This window comes from Cylas formicarius, unplaced genomic scaffold, assembly GCF_029955315.1.
Source record: "Cylas formicarius isolate icCylForm1 unplaced genomic scaffold, icCylForm1.1 PGA_scaffold_6__28_contigs__length_40554024, whole genome shotgun sequence".
Taxonomy (NCBI): domain Eukaryota; kingdom Metazoa; phylum Arthropoda; class Insecta; order Coleoptera; family Brentidae; genus Cylas; species Cylas formicarius.
In genome coordinates this window covers 24,846,111-24,868,624 of record NW_026844347.1, presented here as the reverse complement: position 1 = coordinate 24,868,624, position 22,514 = coordinate 24,846,111, and the positions used below count along the sequence as shown (strand labels likewise).

Here is a 22,514-nt window from a genome sequence, read left to right as displayed (position 1 = left end):
CATTATGAAGAAATTTCAAACTGATTCGTTGAAGACTTTCGAATATTAGCTCATATAGGTCATAATGATACAAAAAATCTTTAGAGCAATATTTGCAAGTAAGCAACTACAATGAAATTATTTGGAAAAATATTACATTAAAAGAAAAGGACTCGACACTTATAGTTGGGAGAAAGTAATATCTGGCATTCTTCATTCAATTAGATCTTTTGTGGGAAAATTGCTTTTGTAAAATATGAGCCAGTTGAAGAGAAAGAAGAATTGATAGAAATAAATTTTGAATACAATTTTCAAAACTGATAAACAAAGGCATTTTACCTCATTTTGATTAAAATTATCCGAGTAATAACGTTTACAATGTTCTTAGAAACCACGTCATTCCCCAAAATATTTACAAGACCATGATAATCAGCTGATGAGAATGTGGCGAATCTATCCGACAGCATAATGAATTTTGTCTTGTACGGAATGCAAGCAGGGACACCCGTAAGTTCTTTCTAAGAGATTAAAAAAACACAACTATGTGAGAACAACCCAACAAACATTCAAACCTCTGTTGAAAACAAATGCTACTGGAAAAGGTGATGTAAACAGGAACTAAAACTTTTAACCCCTAAATCAAGTAAATAAAAACATAAAATTTGAGCGAGTAGTAAATAAGAAAATAAGAATTTTTTTAGAGACTGAGATTTTGCAGAATAGTGGAGAGGCGTTTTCATAGAAAAAAAAAGAATAAAGAACAGCTTTTGTAAATGTTGTAGTTTACTGGATTACCGTACTAGCAATAAAAAACTAATTGAATTATTTTAAGGCATTGTTTTTAACTTTTTGTTTAAACTTTTTGCGATGGATTTCTGCATGGCTACATACTGTGTTGCGATTTCATTTAACATCTGCAAAAAGCAGAGATTACACAAAATTACAGAAAAACGTTTAATTAAATGAATCGGGAGATTCTGAAAAAAATATCTAATCCAAGTTGCTGAACCACAGTCCATAAAATATTCTAAAATTGTGATAAAACCTTCTTTCAGCGCGCCATTAAATAGATATATGTATATAGGAAAATTCAAATATTACCGTTATTTATATACGTTATTGATTTGCACTGAAATAAATCAACTACCTCATTAAGCTTTTTTGTGTGGCTCCTAACATTTCGGAACGGGAGCAGGTTCGGCTTGAAAATATTTACAGTTCTCGAGGTATATGAAAAATAACGTCATTACAATGGCGATCGCGTTAAAACAAGACGGTACCAGATTGAAAGTTTAAGTACGATCGTTTACTATTAATCACAAGTAATTTGAGAGTCCTTCAAAATTTATTATATTACGTTTAATTTAATATGGTTCAAGTAATAAAATTGGCGTAAATCGATATGTTTTTACGGACTGTCATAAGTTAAATTTCAAACAAACAAAAAATATAATTTACACTATAAATTACAATATGTAGAGACTGCATTTTCAAAAATAGCAAATTTCAGACTCAATTTAAAACATAAACAATTTTATACGTTTTATTATGTTTATAGTTGAATAAAGACGGTTTATAGAACGAGCTTCTGCAAGGTAGAATATTGAAATTAAATAAGGGGGTAGTAAATATGTTAAAAGGGGCATAAAAGGCCCCTTTATACCGCTACAAACTTGAATAGTTACTGCCGTCGTAATGTGTGCTACATGTTACATTATATTCTACCTTTTTCCCGGTGAGATATAAACCCTCATTATCCGCATAAAAATTTATACGTTTTTCGCTTTGGTCGGGATATGAAAAACCCTTTGAATTACGACTCCGTTTTTTTCTAGTCATACAAAGATGACGTAAAAGCTTTCGCTTTAATTGCATTATTTATTGCAGGGGATTTTTGTGTAATTGGCACCTAGAGATTTGGTAATTTTACTAAAAGGAAAAGAAACGTCCAAATGAATAAAAATCGTGGCTATTGCAACTAATTTACTGGACATAATATACGGGGTCATTCGGGTGCTGCAAAATATATACAGCGGACCTCAAATCAAAAAGTTGCGAAATTTTTAATTTATTTCCATTTACAGCGAAAAAAATTAAAAGAAAAAAACAGACGTAATTGCAATTTTCTTCTTGTATTTATTTTGAAAAGCCTCAGTCAAAATAACTGGCAGCAAGAACTAAGGAATGCGACGTAAGCTGACCATTTCTTACAAAAGCTTTGAAAGAGTAAAATGTCTAGTAGAATTATCAAAAATTAATATCACCGTTATTCAAACGCAAAACTAATTTCAACTTATTTAACGGTCAACTAAGTTTGTAAGGACAAAACTTCCCGACGCCCGTACCCAAAACTACATCAGATTTAAATGCTGCACAACCAAAGTTTGTCAGTTAGTTTAATAAGTTTGTCAAGGGGCTTACGAAAATGATATATTTAGCAATAGAAAATAATATCCTCTTCATGTCTCTCAGAAATTTAGTTTGAATCCACTTTAATAAGGTTTCTGCTTTCATTGTAATAAATTTCAGTTTATTCAGAGATTTCGGTTTATTCGCGAGAAGAAGAAGAATGTTGATTAAAATTTAATATTCTTGCAGTCCCGTTAAACAGATAAACTTTTGACAAGTTTCAATCTCGTAAATCCGTTTAATACGTTAACGATTTCGTCTCGGCATTTTGTTGGGAGGTACTGGAATAGCTACAAGGCAATCAATTCAAGACAAAGAGCGAGCACCAATTTCACTTTTGTTTTTAAATAACCAACAATTTGCTCAAAAATTGAAAATAATTTCATCCGGTATAGCAAAATATTGAATTTCGAACGACCTTATCCGCGACTACAATAAATATAACCTAGAAATACGAAAGACACAAAGTTTTCGGTACCGTCATATCTATAAAAGCTTTAGTGCCATCAATAATAAAATAAGCCATTTATATTCTCAGCTCCCGGCCGCTTTAATGTCCGATACACTTTATGGATGTCCATAAAGAAGTCACTTAACAAATTGACTTTCGTGTTATGACGACTAGACAGTAAATATTTAATTTAATATAAAATCTGGAGAAATTGACGTCTTCTTTTTTCCGACGCCTGTATCAAATTAATTTGAAGAGGATTCCAAGAAAAAGAATTTTGACGAAAAATAGAAATCTTTAAGACGTGAAGTAGAAGAAAATCAAAGAAATAAATATAATAGCGTTTATTTGCGGTCTGGCAAAATTATTTCATACGCCGATGAGATATTTTTCTTAGCAAGGAAATGTTATTAAAACGTAAAATATTTACAACTAACAGACCATCTTATAGTATAAATTTGGTTATAGCGTGGCACAATTAAGAAGCAAGGGAAAAGATGAACAATTTATTATATTATAAATGTATTATAATAAAACGGATGTAATTTTGACAATTTACATGTATGCAAATCTTAAACTTTTAAACATGGCCTTACAGCGACTTTCTTTCTACAAGGGTTAGATTTGTCCCAAAGCAGACTTAAGCGCACAGACATGCTAATAACGAAACAATTCAAAAAATGTGGCAAAATATTCCAAAAACCAAAATCAAACGGCACGGGTCGAAAAAAGGATAAGGATCTGGTTGATAGAGATAACCGGCAAACCCCAAAAATTGATTTCGATATTACTTTTTTCTGACGTTATTTGACAAAGTAGCCCCATCAAAAGCACAGTTTCATTGGCAAATTGTTTCCTCACGAAGTATGCCTTTAAAGTAGTCCTTGTTTTGGGTACCTAGTACTTACAAAGTAAATTCAATAATTAATATCAGAATTTTTGTTTAGAACTCAAATTTAATCCAAGACAAAATAGTGAACTCCACCATGAAAATAAGAAATCAAGAGATATAGTCGTTATAAATAGTGTCAAGGATCCTGGCCACAAGAATCAATATGAGGGACGCGAAAATGTTTTTACCCCAAGATTTATTTAACCTTTTTTCCGTCTATGTGCATGCAGGAAGAAGGAGCAAGAAAATAATATGCTGCGCGACATCGTTTGCGGAGAAATATACTCGGCTGTCTGTTCCAGGACAAACAGAAATTTCAATATTTTGTTTACCGACAAAGCTCGCGTTATATAATTTCTGAAACTGAAATGCGAAATGAGAACAGAACGAAGGATTTATTAAATTGCAGCCGAGGTTCGTTTTTAAATTCCAATAAAATTTAATCCTAACTTGTCTGATGCAACAATAGAAGAAATCAAATGGAACCGCCAATGTTTCTTTTCTCAATTTTATCCGCAAAATTAATTATTATGTTTTTGTTAAACTATTTATTCATTCTTTATATAAGACACTATAGACACAATAGTCGGCTACACTGCCACGAGTAAATATATAATACAAACCGCCAATGTTTCTTTTCTCTATTTTATCTGAAAAATTAATTATGATGTTTTTGTTAAACTATTTATTCATTCAAGGAGGGATGAGTATTATAGAACACTCTAAACAAATTATCACAATCATTTACCACAGATACTTACCATAGACAAAATTTATGAATTAATCATACGCTAAGACTATAAATGTTTGGTTGTCTGTTTTCAAGGAAGACAGTCTCAACGTATTGTTTCGTACTACGAGTAAACATCTTGTTATAGTGTTACTTTTGCAGTGCTCAGTGATCTTTTTTTTCAAGATCCTGGGATAGCGCTAGATCTTTCTTGCACAGCGACTAAGATTTCAATGTTTGAATGTTTTCAATTTTTTTATTTGATGTTTTTTGGAGATTTTCGATGTTTCTAGCAGAGCACGAAAATAACATTTTTATAAATAAGAGTTATAAAGCCATTGATAAAATGCAAACTTTTCAATGTTTTCATATTCGAACTTGCCTCGAAAATCACGCTTCTACCATGTCTACTCGTTTTTGACTAGCTCTGTTAGAAGTACCCAAAACCTCCAAAATATATCAAATTAGGTACACCGTGTTTGATTTAGCGAAGAATCGATATCTCTTAATATTCTGTTTCTCCGTTCATTATTAAGTTAGGGCAACTTGGATATTGCCCCATAAGATTACAAAAAATACAAAGAAAATTTAACTAGCTAATAGACAGTAATTAAAAGAATGTTACAAAATTTTGTATACGTTTCTTTTAAACAGATGTAGGCTTAAGTTGAATAAGTCCGTATCTTCGTTATTCGGAAAATCACAGTTGTTGTAAATACGAGTACAACTCATAAGCGGGGAGTTTAAGAAGTAGTTAGATCTAATTCTTTCTATAGAAAAAGTTAGCCTAGAACGCACTCGATAAGCATTAAAAGATAAGTGACTCAATAAGATTGTTGACGATTTTATAAAGAAAAATTTCAAGGGACCTTAATTTATAAAATTGTGGGTTATTTTCATACGAAAAGTAGTGCCTGTCTCTAATATATCTAAAATTAAGGTTTCTAAAAAGCATTTTTGGAAACATACTCTACCTGATCGAGATACTTACGATAAATCGGATTTCATCAGGTGGATCGATATTCCAAGATGAATTTAAATTAGAATGAATGATTTGTGACTGCGTAAGTCTCTGGTACGTAATACAAAACCAAGATTTCTCAAACCCTTCTTTACAATATATTCTACATGTGCTTCAATTGTTAACTCATAGTCCAGCATGATGCCCAATTCTTTAACTTGAGTAACCCTGTTAAATATTATACTGTTTAATTTTTGAGTAAATATTAATAGGTTTAATAGATTTTCCTTTCCGAGATGATTTTGGAGTTCTAAAATGTCCGATTGGGAATGAATTTCTTTTCTTACTTTTAAGTCATTAGTGAATGAGGTTGTCGAACGAATGTTTAAAACAGCTTCCACTATCAAATATAAAAATATTGAAAAGTAAGGGTCCCAAGTTTCACCCCTGAGGGATGTTACATTCGCATAAAGCTACTTTTCGCCGTTCATCGGTTCTATCGGTTAGGTAACTTTGCAACAAATGAATTAAGTTGCCTTGCACACCGACATTTCCAAGCATCCCTACCAGAGTGGGGTGATGAACCTTGTCAAAAGCCTTAGAAAAGTCAGGGTACACGGCACAGGTCTCAAAGCCATTCTGCATAGGAAGGTTAATATTATGTATAAAGGGATGATGTTTGTAAGTACGGAACATTTCTTGTCATATCCATGTTGATTCACGTTGTCATTCTTTGTCATGAAAAATAGCTGGGTGTACTCGAATATAACAACCTCAAGGACATTAGCAAAATGACATAGGAGCGAGATAGGCCTATAATTAGCTACTTCTGTGGCATCACCAGACTTCAAGATTGGTACAATTTGTGCATTTTTCCAACGTACCTTGTGCTAAACATTTATTAAAAATAATATTGAGAAGCAGTGCCAAAGTTGGACAATATCTTAAAAGCTGTGAAGGATCAACCCCTTGGTCTTTTTTTGGATCTAAAGCAAACGGTATCCTACGGACAAATTCTTCCAAAAAATTATAGGAAAATAGGAGTATTAGTCCGCTCACTCTACTAAAGTAGTCAGAGAAAGGTTGTGATAACATTGCGAATCCAAATAAACCTTATGGTCGTTTTCTATACTAGTTTTAAAATTTTTTCGTAATAGCGAGAATAGATTATACTCACTATACATTTTTTATATTTTTTCCTAACTTTCGCTTTGTCATGCAGCAACTTTTTGGTGCGATGAGTGATGGTGTAATGAAAATGTTCAAATCTTGAATCCAGCAAAATTTGTAGCTGCTGTTTTCAACGAAGTCTCTCGAAAAATTCATGTATGCGATTATAACGGGTGTTTTTTTTCGATGTATAGAACTTTAAGTTGCAATAAAACCACGATGGATTATTCGATTTACATGAATTTTATTTATCCGAACGATAATCTTGTGGCATTACATTTTAAATATGATTTTTGGCATATGACCGCCACGGCTGGCGCGGATGTACTCCAATCTGGACGTCCAATTTTCGATGACTTTTTCCAACATTTGTGGCCGTATATCGGCAATAACACGGCGAATTTTGTCTTCCAAATGGTTCCAGAGCATTTGTGGCTTATTAGCATAGACCAATGATTTTACATAGCCCCACAGAAGGTAGTCTAGATTTTGGAGGCCAATTCACAGGTCCAAAACGTCAAATTAGGCGGTCACCAAACGTGTCTTTCAATAAATCGATTCTGGCACGAGCTGTGTGACATGTTGCGCCGTCTTGTTGAAACCACATCTCCTGGACATCATGGTTATTCAGTTCAGGAATGAAAGAGTTAGTAATCATAGCTCTATACCGATCACCATTGACTGTAACGTTCTGGCCATCATCGTTTTTGATGAAGTACTGACCATTGATTCCACCAGCCCATAAAGCGCACCAAACAGTAAGTTATTCTGGATGTAACGGTGTTTCGACATACACTTGAGGATTAGCTTCGCTCCAAATGCGGCAGTTTTGTTTGTTGACGTAGCCATTCAACCAAAAGTGCGCTTTATCGCTAAACAAAATTCGCTTATGAAAATCGGGAACAACGGCAATCTCGTTCCGATTCGACGAATCTACGCCTTATTTGATGATCGTTTGGCTTCGATTCTTGCACGAGTTGGATTTTGTAAGCACGTAAATCAAAATCCTTCCGCAAAATCTTCTATAAAGTGGATGGACACAGATACAATTCCTGTGCTCGATGGCGGATGGACTCATTCGGGTCTTCCTCAATGCTACGCTCTACAGCAGCAATAACTTCTTTTGTACGCACCGTACGGCGTCTCTGGGGATGCGAGTTATCAATAAGAGTAAACGTGGTGTGAAAACGTTCCATGGGTAATCGAATTAACTGCTCCGATGGACGATTTTGTCCACGATAAAATGGACGTAGTGCGCACAGAACCATTATTTTCGAAATAAAATTGCACTATTTGCAAGCGTTGTTCAGGCGTGAGTCTATTCATGATGAATTGCCAAACCAAACTGAGAATAAATCACTTGACAGCTGTTAAATCGGTCGCCATCTTGAATAGTAACGAAAACTTAAAATTCTATACATCGAAAAGAAACACCCATTAGAATGGTGACAAATGTTTACATAGATTCTTTTATTTTTAGAGAAACCAAGGTAGATGGGTTCAGTTTTTTCCTACGATAAGCCACGTGTTCCAAATTTAATTACAATGTTTTCTTTATGTTAATATTACTTCAGAAACCCAAGTTTACGACCATAATACTATATTATACTATACTATAATACCAATATTTTCGAAATATTTTTATAAGTGCAAACTTGTAGACTAAATCGAATAGCAACTTTGAAATTTCAAATCGAACACCTATTTTATTACATATTCTCATACTATAGAAAATTGACTTTTGTTAACAGCTATACCCATTCCAAAAATTATTCATCTAATATTATTTTTTTGGGAAAATCCCATAAAATAAAATATTATAATAAAATATATTCTCGACAGACAAGTGTGTAAAATAATACTGTGTTTACATGTTCGCATAGACAAAAAAGGTGATAAAATTATTAAATTTCCTAAATTAAAGCCCTTAGTTTCAAAATAGAGATGACCGCAGCCCAATTAACAAATGCCTTTCTGTTTCTATATACTTCCCAGGCCGTCCAGTTTGTATACATTTTTACAAGATTGTATTTTTAATAGAAAATAAGTGGCAAAATTATATCTGCCTCTTTGAATTGCCAAAGTATTTCTTAATGAATATTTGAGTTGGCACAGATTTCTCAACTGAATCGCTATCCACCGAAAATCGTTACGGACTAAATCCAGCCGAAATGAAACATTGAATGTTTATTAAATTCCAAGCAACAAAGTTGTTTGCTGCGCGTTCTTGATATTGTCGAATTAATGATGTTTTGATCGAATTAATAACAGCGCTCGTAAAGCACAAAACATATATTAGTCAAGCAAGAAAATTGAATTCAAATATTGATTAGCCTATTTCCAGGCAATTCCGTAAATAATGGGAGACTTAACAGCCGTACAATAATTAACCTGCGAAATTTAATGTCGCCGGGCTGATGTGAATCAATCCGGCGATATAATTGAAGCCGTAACCGTCGAATTAATTCTCTTTTTTTTTTAATATTAACCAGCGATACTGCACCGCTAGGGGCCTTGTTGAAATGTATGGTGATTTTTATACATACCCCCCTTTAACGGATAAATTAGCAACTTTATTAGTGAGTTTCAGAAAAGTATCATCATGAAAAATAATTAAAAGTAAAACATTTTATTCACATTCTCATGTTTTCCGAAGCCTGTCGCAACGGAAAGCCCGCGTTACGTTCTTATCGGATTCAGAAATTATTTGCGAATATAGTGGCCCTACCCCGGTAAAAATTGATACGCCGTAAGCGGTACTGATATTTTTGTAGATGCATACATCTACATTTCACCCACTAACGAGCAATTTGAACCATTCTTTTCCTAAACAACCATTGAAACGACCCCCTCAAAAATATTTTCTTAGTTGCCTCCTATATTATCAGTATTAGTGCCTCTATATCTCTAGTAGCTATGTGATATCAGATCGCCATTTTTACAGTTGGCATTTGAAGTAGAAGTTAAATTACACATTGTTAAAACAACACCAGTAAAATGCAATGTAAGATTCGACCACTGTTAATAAGGCTTTGCCATTACCAACATTTGTTGCATAATATAGTATTTCAATTAAGCTTAACTGTTATTGAAAAATGCAAATTTTAATCAAATTTTTCCAAGCTCACGTCTTAGGGCTTTTCAGGCCACATTTTTCGTTGTCTTCCTTCAATAGGGAGTAAGCAATGCATTTGTTTCCTTTACAACCTAACCCCCAACAATATTACGAGCTGATTAACTTCAAAATAACAATTTGAGGTTCATTTTTCCAGCAGCCAATTGCTGATATATATGGGAATATTTATAATATTTCCACCACCACTACACAGCTATTAAAACCTATTAAAAACTGAACTGAATAATAGCGTCAAAACTAAGTAATACCTCCTAACGTCACCTTAAGTTAAAACGGAATGTCTAGTTAATTGATCACTTTTATCTCACAAAAAAATATAAGTAAAGAGAAAAAAATATTAGAAGATGCATATTGCCTGATTCACAGTTAAACTAAATAGAAGAACTGAATAAGCAATTCAATTTATTTTCGCTGGAAGAATAGTAAAAGGCTCGTCCGGTTAAAATCAGATGAGGTGGACATAACGTGCTTAACCTCGTGTAACCGTATGGGATGTTTCCTTTTGCCACGCATTAACCTTTGAGCGCCGAAAGGGCCGACTGGTGCGGAAACAGCCTTTTCCAAAGTAAAATGAACTATAAAGCATGTTCTTTGCCTGGCAAATATGATTACCAGCCAGTCAATAACTTCAAACAATGTTTATTTGTCAGCACATTTGTGCTGTTGTTCTTCCGGGGACCTGTCTGCCTTTGTTCGCCCCTCGTTTCGCCACCCCCCGTCACCCCAGCAGCCCACCTCGTCTCGCTTCGTTCTAGTTTGCAAAAAACACACACACACACACTACACACGGCGCAGGTACAAAGGTTTCCAGTTTATTTTTAGTTCGGTTGTAATTTACAAGGTAATTGAATTGCGCTGTTTAGCGCGACTTGAATTTCAGCCTGGGTCAAAGGAGGTTGGTTTTTAATTAATTCCGTTGGCGAAATATCCAATGGCATCCGGTTGACCACCACGCCGTAACTTAAAAAATTAAATTAATTACAGACATAGCTTTGAGGTCGAGTTCAGTCATAAAGTAATTCATCCATATAAATATTTTAGAAAACTGGTATTTTTTTACTTTACTGTAATTACTACGGCTGTGTTTTTCTTATTGTTTTATTTCGTTTTTTATTGTTTATTGTTATATATTATTATTATATAATGGAAATTATAGACGTAACATTTTATTTACTTCCTACTCTATCCTTAGGCATCCATTAAGCAGAAAGTGTCACTTTAAGGCGTCAACCTCATTATTCGTTTTCGGTAGTTTTTGACGTTTGTTAATTCTGACGGCCACGTCAAACGTCACTCAGTTGTGTTACAATAATATTCAATGTTGCAACAGAGTAAAGTTTTCCAAATGATATACCGTTTTTACGACATACTCCGCTATTTAACATTGGTAAATTTTTATGAAGATCTAATCTCAGGCCTAGCTCGCCTGGGTTTCTCTTTGTAACCCTCAACAAATAGATTCGCAATTCCATAATGACGTTCCAGAACTGTACTACGTGCATGCAAATGTGAGATTCCTCGATTATTATTAGTCCATGCAGTGAAAAAATGTTCACTTCACCAACCTCCACAAATCAAATAATAGCAAACTGGGAAAACATCCATTATAAATAAATTATCTAGATAAGATTTTGTATTGCTTTCCTAGGAAGATATTTTAGAATCATTATGTGAAACCCTTAAATTGGAAATCAGTTTACACTTTCTAATGTGTTTTAATATATCAAGCTACCTCAAGTAGGGACTGTTTTAGGAATATTTATAAAAAGCACACTATTATTAATTAATATAACAGTTTAATCAAAGAAAATTTCGCTATTCTTAAAATACAACAGTCCGCACGGCACAGTTCTTGTCGGCTAACATTTTAAATTCGGCCATGGCTTGTCGTACACGTGGTGAAAAGAATGGCCCCATAAAAGGATGTACAAATGGTATATCGTTTGGTGAACTTAATCCAAAAACTAGTAGTTGCGTTCACTGCTTTATTAAGCCTTCACACCGCTCGTGCCAAATCCAACACACGAATTAGATGTCCTTTATCAAACTTGTTTTATACTATATTGTTTCTACCCTCTATTCTAAAATAGTCAATTATGCACTGACCATTAAGTGCGATAAATGAAATTTTAAATCGTCAGCTTCATAAAACACTTGTACTTTGAATTTGGTCAGTTCTTTTTGTTCTGGCATTCACCACGTAAGTCAGTGCTGTTATTTAAAACTGTACCTAAAGCCTAATGGTCGTGGAAATAGTATTATGTCAATACGTTTATAAACATTCTTCAGTCGTTTATTATGCTTCGTTTATGACAGATAAACTCGTGACGAAAACGCCGTTTAAGAAACTTGTTACATAAGAATAACACAGCATAATAGTGTACTATTTTATAGTGTTTACTAATGCACTGATCAGGCGTGAGTAACGTGTCACTGTTAAGTTAGCTACAGTAAACACTGTCGCTACTGTGTTTTCGGGAAATATTTAAAACGTCGATGATACGTCTGTCAATGCTGATGGTTCTGCATTCACCAATCACTCAGTGAATGTCATTATTCGCTGCGCTAGGATGCGCTTGTGTCAAACTCGTGGCTAATGTGTCACTTATGGTAAGGTAAGAGTCATAATCATGGGGTACCTCGCATTTGGTCTTTTATTAATCATAATTTATGAAAAACTTTTCGGATCTTATTGATATCTTATTAAATTTTTAACGATATACATATATTTGAATTAAACCAGCTGAATACTTTTTGTTAGTTTGTTAAAACGAACAACATGTTATACCGAATTGTGACTTCATTTCAGACGAATTGGGTTTTCTGCAATGACGTGACTTAATACCAATTGTGATATCAGAGACGTTAGTTTATCATGTGTCTGTTGTGAACTTGTGAACGCAAATAATTTTAAAACATAAATTATGTTCTCCCAAAAGTGTTTATTAAAACCAACCCTAATAGAGTGTAATAATATCTAATATCATTGCATTAGAAACAAAGTATAAAGGAAAACGTAAAATAATCGGCTCAAGGAATAACACAAAAAAATAATAAAAACGGCAGTAAATAAGTCGACCCAAAAACTTTTCGAAGCCAGCAATAACCGCCCCTGATCTCTTCGAAGATTGGAAAAGTCAGAGGAAAATATCCGAGCTTCGGTGTTTTATTTTATCGAAGATTAGGGTCGATAATTTAATTTTAGGGGAGGATTAAGTGAGAGAGTGCCGATACCGCGTTTGCAAAAGAAAAGTAGAGAAAAAAGGAACGGGGTGCGTGTTAGACAGCTTTGTCACTGTTGTTGACATTGTCCGTAAATTGTACCTTGATTTATTCATTTAGGAGGGAAATATAACTAGTAAAAATGTCTTGTCAAAAATGACGTTTGCATTTATTTGAAAATAATTAAAAACACATTTTAAATCCTTCAGTTAGTAATTTCAACAATTTTAAATAAATTAAAATATTCTCCCTTTCAAATAATCCTAATAGCTGGTACTTTGAATTCATCATTTGCAGATTTTATAAAGTTCTATGAATGGGGATACCATATCATAGTATTAATTATTATTGACATTCTAAGTAAAATGTTGGTAAGAGTAAATTTAGATATTTTTTGCTAAAAGAGAGATTATTTAAGATGGTCGGTATCCTCCTACAAAGATGTTAGACCTTTGTTAAGCTTTGTTGCAATAAAAATGATGTGAAGAGCCTTATTCAGCGACTCCAAGTTTGACGAAATGCGTTCACCCATTTTGAAGTTATTGACATTTATTGCCGAAAATGTTCGGACTCTTGTCCACCACGTTCCGTTAAAAGATAGAGCAAAAGCTATTGCACGAAAAAGGATCGAATCTATCTCCAGTTTAAACAGTGTTCATTTTAATTAGCCACATAAGACTATTTCTCTTCTTATCTTTTTTTCACCCCAAGCCTTTACGACAATTACTTTTGGAGATAGGGCTCAGTGCCCTTTTTCATTGGTCGCCCGGTACATGGGCATAGTTAAGGCGAACATTCAAACCTAACCGTGGTGCAGGCTGACTTCTCATTTTGTTACAATACAGCGTGTTGTCTAACATTGTGATACCAAAGGAGTGACTTTATATATAAGAAAGTAAAGTTATTATTTGTCTTTTGAAACCCCCTAAATGTTTGTTCATATTTGCATTCCACCGTTATTTCTAAACACATTTTTATAACATATGTTATGGCTAAACCTAATGCACAAAATATCTGATGTCTTTTGAAAAGATTTGTACGCGATCTCTTTTTGGATGCAGAATTTTGATTGTTGCCTGAACGTATGATATAGGTATGCTTAATAATAGTGATAATTGAAGACATTTAAAAATATAATATCTCAAATAGATATTTACATTTTTGTTTTTATTAGGTACATAAGTAGATTTTAATAAAATAAAGTACTTACATGGGCAAATACTCTTCTAATTAGTTTTTAATAAATAGTTCATATTTATTACTGCCCAATCGTTGAGACACCCTGTACTGATTAACTCATAAAGAGAAAAATGATTAAAAAATACCTTCGGTCATTTTGTACATTGACAGATTTGAAAAACACAGGGAAGTGTTTGATAAATTTGACACACATATATTTGAATTTTGTGCGGACGACCATGTTGTTTGATAAGTCTAACGAAGCACCTCTTCGGTATTTTCCACCCTCACTCAAACTGTTAGTTTTGAGGAACTTCTGACAGTCTAAGCCTGTGAGAATTTTTGCCAAAATCTTTTTCAATTTTGTGATTGTGAAAATTGTAATCCTATAAGGTTTTCATTTTTTAATTCTCCATATTCTGCCTGCTCTTAAGGAGCTGTTATAATTTCATTTCATTTCCTTTTTTTTTAAATAACATATTTTAACATTGCGTGTGGAACTCCTGGTGGTGTCACTAGCCCCGGTAACTGAAATCTAATAAGACTCTCGTCGCTTAAAATCTTTTCTTCTTAAAATTGGGTTAAGATTTACCATTGACAAAACGAGGTAAGGAAAAACGCCCCAACATTTGCCATGTTACCATTAATAGTATATTATGCAACAAGTGCGGTAAACGACGAAATATTTTACCAAACTTGTTGCATACTATACTTTTTCTACGTCCGTCAGGTTTTGGGTACAAAATAACACGAATACATTCACTGACATAACCGTCAGTATTGACAAACAAAATTCACACCGTGCGGTAAAATCCGAAAACATCCGATTGCCCCCAATCCCGCGCGGTAATATTCCGGAAATGTCCGAACTTGTTCGGATCTGTAATAGTATATTATGCAACAAGTGCGGTAAACGACATTTCAGTGGCGGGCTTATTTGGCACGAGCGGAGTGCAGCGACTATTAAAATACCTCAGAAGAATTCAAAGTACTATGAATTTTTTCAAACATGCTTTCATAGTACCAAAGATGTATTGTTGACAAGAATGCTGGTGGTTAATCAGAACATAATTTAGTGTTACACGCCGTGACAAGACTGATTAAGTAGATTATTACTCAGTAATTATATTGAAGAAATGAACTAACAAAATTAGAATGCAATTGTAAAATAAAACAACAAAATATTGTCGGAATCATAATGGGATATTAATTCGTTTTGAAAGTTTCACTCGAGTCCGCTTGGAAGTATTGCAATCAAAGTATGCAAGTTCAATTTTTTCTGGTTTAAGTTTGACAGTTTCGTGGTGAAAGGCACAAAAGCGCAGAACTGTTTACTCATCCAGAATATCGTAAATTTAGAAAGGAATAACAGTTGTAATTTCAATAGTATATTATGCAACAATTGTGGTAAACGACATTTGAGTGACGAGTTTATTTGGCACGAGCGGAGCGCAGCGGATCCAGTGTTTAATAAACAACTGACTTAAAACGTTTACCAAACGTGTTGCATACTATAATTTTCCTAGTTTTTGGGTACATTTTTGCAAAATAACACGAATACATTCACTGACATAACCGTCAGAATTGACGATAGTCAAAATTCAAGCCGTGCTGTAAAATTAATGGAAAACATCCGATTGCTCCTAATCCCGTGCGGTAATATCCCTAAAATGTCCGAAGTCGCTCGGACCCGTGGGACAAGAAACTCTTAAAAAACTTAGTAAAGTGACACTTTCCGCGCGCCAGATCGATGTATAATTAGGTATTTTACAAAAAGGAGTGGAAAATAGTATATTATGCAACAAGTGCGGTAAACGGCATTTGACTCACGAGTTTATTTGACACGAGCGGAGCGAGTGTTTAATAAACCAGTGAGTCAAAAAGTTTACCGAACGTGTTGCATACTATACTTTTTCTGTGACCGTAAGTTTTTGAGTAAATTTTCGCAAAACAACAAGAATGCAATCAATGATATGACCGTCAAAATTGAAGGTTTGGGAAACATCTCTGAAAACACCCGATTGCTCTCAAACCCGTGCGGTAAAATCCCGTCAATGTCCGAAGTGGCTCGGACGCTTTCCGGTGTGTAACTAGGTATTTTACAGACGGGAGTAGAAAAAATAATTTAATTTCTAGGCCATGGACGGATGGGCTTCAATTACATTGTGCAATCAATCAAGATCCGCTGATTGTCTGCCTAACACATCAACATATGTACTAATCAAAGCCCGGTAGCAGGTACCAAAGAAACCGCAAAATTTGCCCTCCGACCGCCGACGGCAGACGGGATATTAGGCACGTAGTTGTGCGTGCTCGTGGAAATACGATTCAATGACTGGCTGGGCTCCTATCGTAGTATTTGTCAACACTTGCACAGGCAGACGGGAGCTTGCTTTTCTCAATGGAAACCCTTATCTTCCTTTTTTCCCCGAAATCCGACCGACGACGGCGGCGGCGGTCGTAGTAACAGACGCCACACCGACGCCACGAACGCCCGCAGAGAATACGAGGCGAGGATCAGACCCAACGCCTAGTTGGTACGAGGCCAACTTTTAAATTCTGTTAACCATTTTCATTCCGTAAAACTGTAACACATTTTTTTATATACCTTAACCTTTCAGAGTTTGGTAAGTTTTTAGCAATAAGAACGGAAGTTCATGCTATCAATATACCGCAGGAACTGAAGGATAAAATCAATTTATGGGCATCGGACCTGAGAAGCAGTAAAAATCGTTGTCCTCTCAAAGCCGTATTAATGTTAGGGAGCAGAAATGGGAATTGGTGTCTGGAGATGGAGATGGAATCTTATGGATAAGACCACAGACTAGGGTGGCTATTTCCGACAAATGGACTCGTAAAATGTTGAAGAATTTCATCTACAATAGTTACCAGGGCTAACATTCGACCAAATCACAACCGACAACCTATGAGCCACGAGCACAACAAACTTGAAATATGTGATTTAAATTCAAACAATGCATGCAAAAAATCGGCATTTTAGATTTCAATGAGTACGGGATATGCATGCAGAATGAGAAAGCTGCGAAAAAAGTATGTATATGCTTGATGGTGGATGGAGCTGAAATTCTGGAATTTGAAAGCCTAATTAAGCTCTCCGACTTCATACGAGGGCTGGAACGAAGAGAAGGGGGTGTGGCACAATACAGGTCGCTCATTGGTCGGTACGATAGCCTCAAATAACTAAACCCTAAAGGTTAGTTCCGTTAAAAAGAAAAATGAAAAGTCAAAAATTTACTTTTCTTAATCGAAAATCGCATAAAGATAAACTTGAAAAAAAGATTTTTGTGACTTTTGATGTTGAAAAGAATTACTAAATTCGTTCAAGTTATAAAAAATGTTGATCAGGAGTAATTTCTAAATTTCGTCGAACTGTTATTCAAAACTTTAAGTTTTACCAAGACTTGTGAAATAGATGAAAATGCGGATATTGTAAGTCTCGTTTGATGTTTGAATATTTGTTTTTGCATATTCACTTTCAAATTTCTCCAATATTCAATTACTAAAGGTATACTCGCACGACTCTACAGATGAAAAATTAATCGAATAATTCGTTCCTTTAATCGCGAATTTCTTACTTAAAAAGGCTTAGCAAATGATAGAGGGTAAGAAGACTCATTACGAGAATATCTCACAGTAAAATTTGAAAAATATTATCGAAAACAAATTATTTTAGAAACTATGAAGGGACAAGAGTTAATTTACAAAAAGCAAACAATTCAAATGACATGAGTAAGTGATTTAGAGTAAATCAATTCTGGAAAAAAGTTTAATAAACATCTGGCAGAGGTAGAAAATGAATAGCACAACAGGCTTGCAAGAATATTTACAATCGATATAGAAATTTTGATTCTCTGAGAAATGCATCTGCATCCATTGTTCGATCAATTTTGTAACACGACATTTTGGTTAAGCAGGGAAAGCTCGCACGTATTGTGCCAAGTAGGTGAATCAGCGAAGACTTGGTGAATTTGCGATATATATACGATAATATCCAGGAAAAATATCTGCATTAGTAATAAAAGGAGCCGCTAGCAATAACATGCGAGTTTTACAACTTGCAACGACGACCCAGCTTGTAACTTAGTCGTCCTTGGTTTGCCGGAACGACTCCCCGCTTTTACAACACGCCTGCTGGTGAAAATGGCAGGAGGCGGACGGCCGCCGCCGCCGAGTGCGGGATAAAACCCGTGTTTCCTGCAGGGATTCCCCCAGGAGGTCAACGATCAAAGACCTTGACCCCGGAACCCTACTTACCCACTGACCTTTTGCGAGCATTACGACCGGCGTTATCATCAAGGACGCCGGATAGCACGCAAGCGAAAACAACAAGACGCCCAACGTGACGACTGTGTGGCGTCACGACTCACGACTATTACGTTATGATTTTTGATTCGAGGAGAACACCGGCTTACTTGGTAGTAGGTTCGTTGAAGGAGAGAAGGCCCACTAAGAATATACTTAAATAATAATATAACTAAATTAATACATTTTGGTTTGTTAGCAATACTGTTGGATTTGTAGTTCCGATTAACAACCTGGAATCATCAGAGGCGGGAGCGCCCACGGCTACACCAGATGAGATCTTCCACTTATAGATATTTTCAACTGTGAAGAAGACATTTCAATAAAATCAAGTATTTTTTGGCTCTTAAAACAATCAACTTCATTCAGCTTTTATCCTTCATGTGCCGCATAGGCGTTTATATATATATATATATATATATATATATATATATATATATATATATATATATATATATATATATATATATATATATATGTATATATATATATATATATATATATATATATATATATATATATATATATATATATATATATATATATATATATATATATATATATATATGTATATATATATATATATATATATATATATATATATATATATATATATATATATATATATATATATATATATATATATATATATATATATATATATATATATATATATATATATATATATATATATATATATATATATATATATATATATATATATATATATATATATATATATATATATATGATGACACTATATTCCGGGATATCATCCGTTCGCTTGTTGAACTCCGATTGGAATCCTGCAGACGTTTCGCCAAAATCTCACTTGGCATCTTCAATGCTCGCGCTCCGAAAACACTTCTCGAACACTCGGAGCGCGAGCATTGAAGATGCCAAGTGAGATTTTGGCGAAACGTCTGCAGGATTATATATATATATATATATATATATATATATAATATATATATATATATATATATATATATATATATATATATATATATATATATATATATATATATATATATATATATATATATATATATATATATATATATATATATATATATATATATATATATATATATATATATATATATATATATATATATATATATATATATATATATATATATATATATATATATATACACATCTGCTGAAAATAGAATCTACATTGTGACCATATTTCTTACATTAAGGTCTCATGTTTAATATAATTTTATCTTACTATTCTTCGAAACAGATATGTAGTCTTTAAGAAGACAAGACAATTTTGATAATCAGTAATTCAGGGCGACACTTTTTTTTTAATGGAAGCACCAAAATTATGCTCCACTATAGGGCAAAACGTACATTTTTTCATTTATATTTTCACACCCACATACGAAGATTATTAAAATAAATAGGCAAAAACTTTTTACATAAAAGTTGTATGGTTTTTCTGTATATTCAACAAATGATCGCAGCAAATGTAAAAAATAAAATCAACAATTTAACTTTTTTTAAATGAAATTTCTTTTTCAAAAATATATAGTTTGTGCATTTGGTTTAGCCGCTTCTGAGTTTATTATTCAAAAATAGAATTTAGCATCTACCAACTTTATTGTCATCCTGACAGATATTACTAGTAACACGATGATTAATTACAATTTCTACTTGTATATAACCAGGAAATTTAAAAATACGAAATAATTTGCCTTTTTTGTTTAAACAATGGCAATATATCCCAAGTTCGATGTTTTCTCGGGAAACATATACTGAATATTGAATAATAAACTCCAGTTATTTCAAAAATATATTTATATATTTAATTATCCATTTGAGATGCGTCAAGCGCACAATAAGGCGAATCCAATAAAATGACACATATCCATTTAGGATGCCATTAAAAGAATCTGTATAAATATTATGCATAAATTACCAATTTATTCAATTCAACATTTACTAACAAATATTAACAAACAACAAACAGCTAAAGTGCTATATTTCGAGGTTTAAAACCAGAGAGTCATTATCAAGCGTGAAAATCTATATTTTTATATTGATATTATTAACGAAATCTTTCTCAGAATGAAACCATTTCAGCCTAATGCACACGGCACAATAAAATTAATGTAAAATTTAATACATTCCATTTTATTTCTCGTTCAATCTCTTTCGCTCTTCCTCTCTCTGTCTCTGTCTATATCGTTCTTTCCGCCTACGCTTGTACATGGCACAGACCGTCGCTATAAATAGAGTCGATATTATCAAATTTAATCAAGTTTCACAATGTGGGAAGAATAATAAGCAGCTCCTCTCTTTGTACTCGTCTACTTTGCGGCGGGACTATTGTATTTTGTAGCGAAAAAACGTCGATATTAACAACGAGCTCTTCATTCGTTCGATGAACGGCGTCTAATTTCAAATACTTAATTTATTTCCCGCGGAGCAAAGCACTAGGAAAAATTTAATTCTCTCATCAATTCCTTGAACAAATTTTTACAAAAATGGAACTCGGATGTCGTTCTTTATATTTATTTTACGAAAGAATAACTGTTAAAAGTCTGTATGCGCAAGAAACATGCTAGATTTTAATTTTTTTTTGTTTTGAGTCAAAATGGTTCATAATGTTTATCAATAGAAGCGATGACTTACCGAACGAATCTCCTACCTGAAACAAAAAACATGTTATTTTACGCACTCTGATGTTAAACCACTTTGTTAAACAACTTAGTATTTAAAAATCTAATGTTAACGCCTTCATAACTATGATAAAGTGTTTTAAAATAACAGGACACGACACTCAGGTCTCCATACATCAAGACAAAATAAAAATATCTGAGTAATTTGTGTTTTTCACGGCAGTAAATCAGACGCGATTGATTAAAATAAAAATAACAAGATAACAATTTTAAGTTACATGTAGCTCCACCTAACAGAACTAACGAAAACCAGAGGTTAAAACTCAAAAAGAATTATTAATGAACGTCTAAGTCAAATCCAATAAATGTTAAATTTTTGAAAAATTGTTTTTTCCAAATACTGGCAATAACTCAAAAATTTGTTTGAAACATAGAAAAACTGCAATGCTTGGTTTTCCAACCCCAATAATCAAATTATACCAGGTGTAAAAACAAGAGCAACGAGGTACGGTATTAGGGAAATTATTTTCGTGTTTCTGATAATGTCCGGCTGTAATTATTATATTGATTTTTAAAACTCAGTTTCTGCAAAATTTTCTTATATATAATGGAAAAGTGAATGCCAATTTAATATCTCCAAAAAGGCTTAACACATTTGAATAAACTTCCGCTTTTCCTGGGCTCCATTGTGCTCGGAGTGAGGCTTGCCATGCCACCAGGTGGCGGTTTCCGACAAAATCGCAAAAAAAAATATTAAAAAAAAATTGATATTTAAAACCGACATAAAGTGTTGTTCTTATCTTCTTTACTTTTTTTACAATACCTTCGAGGGCACCAAATTACCTTATATTTTACATTTGAACATTTTACCCGTTTATTTTTATTTAGACATTAGATATTAGACTTAATCACTAACCGATCACTAATCAAGTGTTGGGACTAACTAATTTTATTAATTATGTATTTATGTAGTAAAATGTGGACAACAATTTGGTACAGTTAAAAAAATTTCACACACCAAAATTCTTATCCCGTTACTGATATGAATTTTTGAAAAATGGCGGTAATTTTTGGTTACCCGTTTCGAGTGTACTTCAGTTTATATAAAGCTTTGATCGAAACAAATAACTACAATAAAACTCACAGATATTTAAACAAACGTAAGCCGGAAAGTTTCACAATAAAAACGGCGGATCGTATTCGGAGCCAGATCAAAGCTCTCTTTAAGTTCGCTTCCAAATATCGCCTTTACAAAGCAAGATGATCTAAAAGATGCCGAGGTTGGCCAAACTGATATTGCAAGATTTATTGACGGCGGTGTCTCGAGGCCGGAAAAAATCGGAAAAAGGGACGAAATCAGTAGCACTTATTAGATAAAATAAGACGTTCAGTTTTACTGATTTTTTAAATTATTATGTTAATTTTTGGA

The 22,514-nt window shown here is 33.5% G+C and overlaps 1 protein-coding gene across 2 annotated transcripts in view; it reads right to left on the bottom strand.

Annotated features, from left to right (window-relative positions):
- The window catches only part of LOC132704172 (TOX high mobility group box family member 4-like), a 428,384-nt gene that overhangs the window by 219,222 nt on the left and 186,648 nt on the right, over window positions 1-22,514 (bottom strand). The window contains exon 4 of one of the 2 annotated variants that reach the window (XM_060674021.1): window positions 21,099-21,114. The exons of the other annotated variant lie outside the window; for it this stretch is intronic. The gene's annotated coding sequence lies outside the window, so the exon portion shown is untranslated. The remainder of the gene's footprint in view (window positions 1-21,098; window positions 21,115-22,514) is intronic. 2 annotated transcript variants of the gene reach the window in all.